Consider the following 9,619-nt stretch of genomic DNA (forward strand, 5'->3'; position numbering starts at 1 on the left):
AATATTTCTTCCCGGAGAGGGTTCTCAGCCATTGGAATGTTCTGCCCAGGGCAGTGCTGGAATCCCCATCCCTGGAGGTGTTGAAGCAGCCTGTGGAGTTAGCAATTAGGGACATGGTTTGTTGTTGACCCTGCAGTGCTGAGTGTAAGGTTGGATTGGATGAGTTTGGAGAGTTCTTCCCACCAGATGTTTGCCGTGATTCTGTGAGATGTCAGGAAAGATAAATTTAGTGTTGAGCCCTAAGTGCTGAGTGTAAGGTTGGACTGGATGAGCTTGGAGGTCTCTTCCAACAGGATGTTTGTTATTAATCTGTAATGTCGTCAGAGCATTATTTAAGGCGCTTGCACTTTCTCTTACTTGCTCTTACTAAGCATAATTTAGGGTTATTCATGAGGATGTCTGGATGTGTTCCTCTGTGAGCTGTGTTAGATAGTATTGTCCTGATCTGGCAGGGGTTTGGACTCAGTGAACTCATTGGGTCCCTTCCAACCCCTAACATCCTGTGAGTCTGTGATCCTGTGATGGGCGAATGGAGCAAAGCTGGATGTGAGGAGGAAGTTGCTGAGCATGAGAGTGGTGAGAGCCTGGAATGGGTTGTCCAGGGAGGTGGTTGAGGCCCCATGGCTGGAGGTGTTTAAGGCCAGGCTGGATGGGGCTCTGGCCAACCTGATCTAGGGTAGGGTGTCCCTGCCCATGGCAGGGGGGTTTGGAACTAGATGATCCTTGTGGTCTCCTCCAACCTTGACTGATTCTATGATTCTGATTCTTGTCACAAACCATTTAGAAATGTGTAGGAAAGAGTGAAATAATCAGAACTCTTTCCTGGGAATAATGACTAGCTGCATTTATTTCCTTCCTTGTGATCAATGAGCCCCAAGAAATACCTTATCACTCAACTGCTGTTGTTTAATCTGCAAATGAACTTATCCCATCCTGACTTCTGCATTACAGAATCACAGAATGGTAGGGGCTGGGAGGGACCTTGAAAGATCATCTAGTCCAGGCCCCCTTCCAGAGCAGCACCACCTGTACCAGATCACACTGGGACACCATATCTGACCCTTTTCCACCCTACCCACCTCACTTTGCTCCTTTTCCCCCTCTAAACCCAGAGCACCTGGGCTCTGTTGAAGGCTCCTCCCACTCCAGGTGTGGCCACTTTGCTCTCTCTCCCCACTCCCCTTTTTAATCTCCCCAGGAAAGGCAGAAGCCCTAAGCTATGCCCAACAGGGCAGAGGGATCCTCCTCCTGTCATCACTGGTGAGTCCCTGTGGTGTGGTGTGCACCGGGTGAATGGTGGAGGGGATCAAAGGCCGGGGGGCCTGTGTGGCCCCCCGGTTACATAGGAACAGGCTTGATGGTCACTCCAATGTGCACTCATGGAGTTGTTAGGGCTGGAAGGGTCCTCAAGGATTGTCTAGTTCTAAGTCCCCTGCCACTGGATCAGGTTGCTCAGAGCCTAATCCAGCCTGGCCTGGTTAATAATCTCTTTAAATACTGAGAACTCTGAATGATGCTTATTAAATGTGAATACTCTTTTGCATCTCTTTCCAAAGTCCAGGAGGCTAATCTCTGGTACTTCTGACCATCCCATCCTGTAATTCACCACAGATCTGATGAACACCTCTGCTAAGAAGATTTGCGATCCAGATTTTGATCAAGTCAGAATGATTACCCCACTTGAACCCTGGAGTGCTGATAAAACTGCTGTCTGCCACCAAAGAAGCCCACACAAACAGGCTGAGCAGAAACCAAGTGATCCATCACTAACAGAACCACATCCTCTGATGTTTTTTATTCTGTAGGCTTTCATCTTCTTTGCAGCATGTATCCCCTTTTCCCACCACACCAGTTCTGACAGTGCTTCAGAGCTTGCATCAACTATTTGGGGACCTGAATTGACTCAGGGGTATCCCATGCTGTGGTCATCACACTCAGTACAAAGAAAGTTTTGCTATACAGAAGGAGGCTTTCTGCTAGAAACTTCTGTGTGGGCTCCTATTTTTGAGCACTTCCTTCTTGGCTATTGTGACTGCTGCACTTCTGCTAGGCTGAGTATGACATCAGCCTGGCTATTTCATTAAATCCATTTTCATTTAAGCCTGTGGGTCTTCTCTCTTTTTCCTGATTCCTCTTATCTCTGAGAAAGGGCCATTGGGTGATAGAGTAACTGCTACAGTTTAGCCCCAGGTATGGCCTAGACACAGGCAATGTGCATCACAGTTAAACTTAGACTAACTGTGAAACTACCTATGATGAGTAACTAGAGAAAAAGAAGCCATTCCAGAGGATATTGCAATCACCTGGATCAGTTCAGTTAAGCTTGACTGAAATGTAACATAAATGCTATGATTACAGTTGCTGCTAGCAGACTAATGATAGAGACTGAGATCCTATTTATGCAAATAGCTGCCATGTATTAATTGATGAATTAATAAATTAAGTGTAATAAATTACATGTTAATATTTGAATATAAGTGCTTGTAAACACACAAATTATTTGGATCTTGAGTCTGAGTGTTCTTATAGATGTTATTTGCAAATAGATCTCTCTATAGATCTATATATTCCTTTAGTGCCACATATTCTAAGTCATTATGTGAAGTGTTTAAACTCTGTAACAATAGAGGGACAAAAAAAATCTGAAACACTTTAAGCTGAGCTCCATGGACATATTTTCTTCAAAGGCAGACTGCAATATGAATCAGAAAATAATTTGTCACTGAGATTTCTGAAAAAGCTGAGTCTGGAAAATGCAAACATGTTAACTACTCATATAAAAGGTTTTGCTATCACAATTGGGTGAAATAAGTGGACTGTATGGCTGATATCTCAATGAATTCAGTTTAGTCTGTTTCAATTGCTTATTTAATGCCTAGATATGACAAGCAGTTTAAAAGCAAATTAACATGGTGTCATTTCTGTTTCACAAAACTTGAGTCAAGCAAATTGCCCTCCAGGTGTGTCCTGAATAACATGTTGGCTGATTTGCTTCCAAAGAAAATTAGTGATCTACACTGCTTGAGGAAAATTATTTATAATATGATTAATTTTTTCCAGACAGATACTGATGTGAACATCAAAATGAGCAGTCATCATTCACAACAGATATTGTTTTTTACCCATATCCAAGGGAATTATAATGTAACTCTCTTCATTTTCAGAGTTAGTAGTAAAAAGAATTTCTAAATGTATTTTCTTCCTCTCTTTGCTTATTTTCTTTCATTCTCCTTTGCAGCTCAGGCTTTTTGCTGAGCTTCACACAGCTTTTCAGGGTTGAATTGTTCACCTTGTTTTATGTGCTTTAGTTCCTAACAAACTACATAATAGTAATGTAGAGTTCTGGCACGTTGGAAAAGATTTGATATGGGCAAGGAGGGTGGTGTACACCATCAGAGAAACAGAGGAGCTAGCTGTTTTCACTGTTGGCTGCAACCCCACACTTTTTGTCATGCCTCATTTACAGTGAGGTAAACACTGCTGCCATGAGCAGAACCTGTGTAATGTTGACTGCGACATAATAAACAGCATAATTCCAAGTGAATTATTTCTCAAAGAAAGATATGGCCCTGGGTAGGTTTAATTGCCCTTTCTGTGTGTCTGTCTCCATCCATTGATGATAAGGAGAATTACAACACTTCAAGTAGATTGATTACTTAATTTTTCCTTGTTTTCCTTTCACAGCCTGTAATCTAGTTCTACTCACCAAGGCATTCTAGCTAGCTTCAAACTAGCACACTGTGTTTATGTTCTTGTTCTTATACATCTCAGCAAGACTATGAGTGAAGTAAACAACACCCTTGTTTTCCTTTCACAGCCTGTAATCTAGTTCTTCTCACCAAAACATTCTAGATAGCTTCAAGCTAGCACACCATGTTTATGTTCTTGTTCTTATACATCTCAGCAAGCCTATGAGTGAAGTAGACATCACCATTGCTTCCTTTCCACAGCCTATAATCTAATTCTTCTCACCAAAATATCCCAGCTAGGCTCGAATTAGCACAAGAATGCCAAGCAGGATCACAACCTTGGACATCAGCAGATCCAACTTTGGCCTTTTCAAGTTATTGCCAGTGGAAGTCTCATGGGGCAGGGTATTAGAAGGCAAAGAGACACAAAATAGTTGGTTATTATTCAAGGACCACTTCTTTCAAGCTCAAGATCAGAGCATTCCAACAAGTAGGATATCAAGAGAGGGGAGCCAGGAGACCTGCACTGTTAGTAGGGAACTCCTGGGCAAACTCTAGTGGAAGAAGAGAGTCTACAGAACATGGAAGGAGGGGTTGGACACTTGGGAGGAGTAAAAGACTTGTCAGAGAATGTAGGGAAGCAACTAAGAAGGCTAAGGCCTCCTTGGAATTCCACCTTGCAAGAGATGTCAAGAGCAACACAAAGGGCTTCTTCAAATACAATGCAGAGAAAACTAACACTAGAGGCAATGTAGGCTCACTGCTGAATGAGGTGGGTGCCTTGGTGACAGAGGATGCAAAAAAGGCAGATTTACTAAATGCCTTCTTTATCTCCATCTATACTGCTGTAGACTGTCTTCAGGAGTCCCAGGCCCCAGAGGAAGACATGACAAAGGAGGAGGTTTCCTTAGTTGATGAGAACTGAGTTGATAAGGCTTGGCTGATACAGCTGAAGGCTGTGTGGCCTTCCAGCAAGACCTGGACAGACTGGAGACCTGGGCAAAGAGGAACCAAATGAGGTTCAACAGGGACAAGTGCAGAATCCTGCATCTGGGAGGGAATAATAAACTGCACCAGTACATGTTGGGAGGGGATCTCCTGGAGAGCAGCCCTGTGGAGAGGGATCTGGGAGTGCTGGTGGGTAACAAGTTAACCATAGGACAGCAGTGTGCCCTTGTGGTCAAGAAGACCAATGGGGTCCTGGGGTGTAGGAAGAAGAGTGTGTCCAGCAGATGAAGGGAGGTTCTCTTCCCCCTCTACTCTGCCTTGGTGATACCTCATCTTGAGTACTGCATCCAGATCAGGAGTCCCTATTGCAAGAAAGATATGAATGTGCTGCAGCCTGTCCAGAGAAGGGCCACAAAGATGATCAGAAGTCTGGAGCACCTCTCCTATGAAGACAGGACGAGAGACTGGGGTTGTTCAGACTGGAGAAGAAAAGGCTCTGAGGAGATCTTATTATGGTCTTCCAGTATCTGAAAGGGGCCTACAAGAAAGATGGTGAGGGACCTTTTAGGAAGTGATAGGACTAAGGGGAATGCAAGAGGAGGGTAGATTTAGGTGACATGTTAGGAAGAAGTTCCTCACCATGAGGGTGGTGAGACAATGGAATAGGTTGCCTGAAGAGGTTATAGAAGCCCTGTCCCTGGAAGTGTTTTGATACAGACTAGATGTAGTTCTGACTTAGTGGAAAGTGCCCCTGCCCATGGCAGGGGAGCTGGAACTAGATGATCTTTGAGGTTCCCTCAAATGCTGACTATTCTATCATTCTATGATTAATTTAATTTTCAAGGAATTTACACACTGGGTCACTATACCTAGAAGTAGCATTTTCAGATTACAGCTTTGCTTATCACATGTTAAATAATTTGATATTTGAAGAGCATTCTATGCTTTTTTATTAGTATAGAAGTGTCTGCATCAGTTGCTCACAGTGACTAGAAAAAAAAGAAATTATTTTAGCTTGCTGTCAAGGGTTAGGTATGGACTGGCCACTAAGCAAGTCACAGATGCTCTCTATTAACCTCTCTCCCTTCCCAAAGGGAAAGAGATTACTTTAATGAAAATGGCAATACCATTAAATACATTGAAACACATGCAAACCCAAGATTGAACCCAACCACCCTGATGGCAATTTTGTCACAGTCACCTTTGATGGCCAAGGCAGACATTTGGGAAGTCTTGGACTGGACTTAGTGGCAAACGAACTGGATTCAGCAGCTGGATTACGGAAGTGAATTCAGGAATGTATGGATTGGGATTAAAGGCAGGATGGGGGTCCTCCTCAGGTGCTGACTACTGAAGAAGAGAGCTTGACACGTGGTCCCTCTGCTTTATGCTGAATATGACGTGTATGAAATGGAATATCTGGTTGGTCAGTTTAGATTCACCCATCCTGTCCAGTCTTCTCTGCAGCTGCAGCCTTTTACTCTGCACTCCCAAAGCAGTACACAAGATTCACCAGTGACTTTGACTTGCATACCAATCCTTGATACTAAACAGAAACACTGAGTGCTGTCACTGCTAGAAGCAGACACCCTCTGCAGAAACATGTCATTAACTTCAGAAAGTGTGGTTACTTAGAGACTTGGCTGAAAAGTAAACCCACTGAATAGAATTAGTCCTGTTCTAAGTCAGATCAGGACACCTACTTAGATTAAGTCTCATATAACTTGATAAACCTGCCAAACCAAATCTATTTGCAAAATTTTTAGCCTTGTAGCAGTAAATAGTTGAAAAATAGACTGGTAGAGAAGGTAATTGGTATTTAGTAAAGACTCATGAAGAAATTTAAAAGTTATGGAAATTAATCTCATTAGTATGGATTTGTTTTATACAAAAGTAATTGATTCCAGTTAACTAAACAAACTAAAACACTGTGGTAAAGTAAGAGTATATTTCAGATGAACATAAAGTAGTAGAAAGGGAATATTAGCATTGAAAATGTTAACAGTAGCTTAGAAAGGAGGCGAAAGTTGTGATTAGTAATCTTATAACTCAAAAAAGCTGCTTTTCCATTTCAAATTACTGTGTAAGGAAAATCACCTGTTCAGTTCAAATGGGATTCTCCATTGAAGTTGGAGAAGTTGATTGTGTGCTTATTATCAGAGAATGACAGAATGGCTTAGGTTGGAAGGGACCTTAATGATCATCTATTCCAACCTCCCTGCCATGGATATGCCTCACAACTGGACTCTGCTGCTCAAGGCTTAATTTTAAACTAGATTTATCATCTAGTTTTGCATATGTAGACTATTTTATGAATGTTTCAATACCTAACATGACTTTCCTGCCCTGTGACTACTGAGAGCAACCAGCAATAACATAACATAGACAACAGAAAAATCACATTGATGCACAGTATATATCAATCTAGTATAAGCATATAACAGATAAAAATGTTGCCATTTTTGCACCTAAATGGATGTTAGATGTATGTGCTCCCTCCAGCAGTGATGGGCCTGGGGATTCCTCCTGCCCAGCTGCTATACCCAGCCCCAAGACATTGTAGTCTCTCTCCAAGATCAATGAAAACAGTTGCTAGTATCCTATTTGCAGGTGAAAACAGCAATGAGACTAAATATGGATCCCACAAGCACATAGAGGTCACAAACACAACTAGTCAGAGACGGCTACAGATAAAGTGCTGCCTCCTGTAGCACTCAACTGTTGGCTGCAGTAGCTGACACCACAGACAGAGGACACTCACAACCAGACTAGGGATCTGACTCCAAAAGCTGACACTGCTCTCATGTCAGTCTCTCCAGAAGCTGGCACTGAGCCCTTGCAGCACTGATGCACATGAGACAGAGAATGAGATTACACAGCGAGGTCATTAAGAGAAGATTTAGTTAGACAGCACACACTGCAGTGCTCCTTCTGAAAAGCATGCTGATCAGCCATGCTTTACATCTGCCCTGCCCTTCTGTCCATTCCTGCCATTTGTTTCTCCTCAATCTCCTTCCCCTAAACCGTTCTTAATAAAGTTTTCATAGTTCCAGGACAAATTCCTAGGATATCCCACTTCCTCACTTTCCTGCTGTTTCCCTCTCCTTGTTTCAGTTGCTAAGGCCAGAAGGGCCTCTTTGAAGATGTGCCTGTGGTTTCTTATTGTCTCATCAGTTAGCGATGGGAAACTTTTGGGAGTTTTGCCTCTGTTAGCTCTTGCCTAATTAATGTCTTTGTGAGAAGTTCACCATTTACCTCTCTCCCTAGGTGGGAGAACTGAACCAAGATACCTGTCTCAACATTGCTCTGTGATGGCTGGACAGGATGTCTCATGCTAGACTTTATTTTTGACTATAGCAACCAATACCATGACAAACCTGCCAGATGCTGCAATACAAACTACAGTTTAATGCACAAACCCGCTGCTTCTGTGCTCAGAAGTGTTATAATGCAAGCTGGATCTTACTGTGCAACTGCACCCAGAAGTCATGACATTGGAGTCTTCAGATAAGAGAGTGTGTGTCAGAGATGACTGGCACAGGCACGGTTCAGAACCAAAGAGCATTCAAAAAGAAAAAAGAAGCAAGATAATGTTTGAGCAAGTTGAATGTTCTACAACTATGGCAATCAGCTGAGGAAGTGTGACCATGTATCAGATCAGAGAGGCTATAAAATGGTGGGTTTTGAAGGTTTTCTCTCCAAAAGAATTCATAGGACATGTCAAATGTTGCTGGATCCATGGTGGTGACTATCTCTGGTTTTGTTCTTTCTTGCCTTTCCTTTTTATTTCTAACTTTCCCCTCCTGCAATCATAAACAATTGCATTTAAGTTGTGCCAGGGTAGGTATAGGCTGGATATTAGGAGGAAGTTGTTGGCAGAGAGAGTGATTGGCATTGGAATGGGCTGCCCAGGGGGGTGGTGGAGTCGCTGTCCCTGGAGGTGTTCAAGAAAAGACTGGATGAGGCACTTAGTGCCATGGTCTAGTTGACTGGCTAGGGCTGGGTGCTAGGTTGGCCTGGATGATCTTGGAAGTCTCTTCCACCCTGGCTGATTCTATGATTCTATTATTTTGTTCTAGGCAGGAGAAATAGATTTCTGGACACAAAGAAGGAATCCAGTACTGTCAAGCATATCTGTATTTCTGAAATGCTTTGTCACAAATATCATGTGATGACATATTTCACACTGTCCAGATAATCAGTAGAAACCTGATTTATACAATTTGGAAATACTATAGATATCTCTTAAAGTAGAAAATGATAAATCAATATACTTCACCTGCTGTCTGTTATAAGGTCACTTTGACTTTCTCATTTTATCAGGAATGTGGTTAACTTAATGGCTCCGGAAATGAATAACTTTATTATAACAGCAATATAAGAACTGTGAGATTAAATTTGTAATTATACAGTGTCAAACACATTTAGGAAACAATTATTTTTTTAAATAAATATGGTAGAAACATATATTTCATGTGATAATATTTTACTGAGCTCCTCAATTGAACATTTTTAGCTGGAAGAAAGTATGTAGAAGTAGTGCTGGCTTCGCAATGTTCCAGCCTTTGGCAGACTAGTGTAAACTGATCTGACATAATGCAATGTAAGATATAACATAAGACTGGATTGCTAAAAGTAGTCAAAGATAGTAGTGTAGTGTTACTGGCAATCTACAGGGAAAAACAGGGTGTAGAAGTATTACACACACCCCAGCCCTAGCAGAACAAAACCAAATTATAGACTACCTCTTCTGGTTTAACCCTGAGAATTAATTCTGGCTACACTCTCTGCATATTTTAAAAGTGCTCAAAATGTTTCTAAAAGTAGATTCTGTTATATGCAAATGTGTAGTAACTCATGCTAAACTAAACATTTAACAGCACACCATCATGTTTAGCTTCTCTGAGGCAGAGACTCCAGCATGATAGTAGGATTTACACCTTGCTAATGAAGTGTCTTCAGATATCTGTCCAGCTCTTACC

General features: G+C 42.0%; 1 long non-coding RNA gene across 1 annotated transcript; it reads left to right on the forward strand.

Moving 5' to 3' along the window:
- The first annotated feature begins 1,115 nt into the window (after positions 1-1,115).
- Positions 1,116-2,477, forward strand: LOC135173936 (uncharacterized). Its single transcript, XR_010301570.1, has 2 exons — positions 1,116-1,260; positions 1,557-2,477. It is a non-coding gene; the product is annotated as an uncharacterized LOC135173936 (long non-coding RNA).
- Positions 2,478-9,619: the final 7,142 nt, after the last annotated feature.

The sequence above is a fragment of the Pogoniulus pusillus genome, chromosome 3 (assembly GCF_015220805.1).
Source record: "Pogoniulus pusillus isolate bPogPus1 chromosome 3, bPogPus1.pri, whole genome shotgun sequence".
NCBI classification, from domain to species: domain Eukaryota; kingdom Metazoa; phylum Chordata; class Aves; order Piciformes; family Lybiidae; genus Pogoniulus; species Pogoniulus pusillus.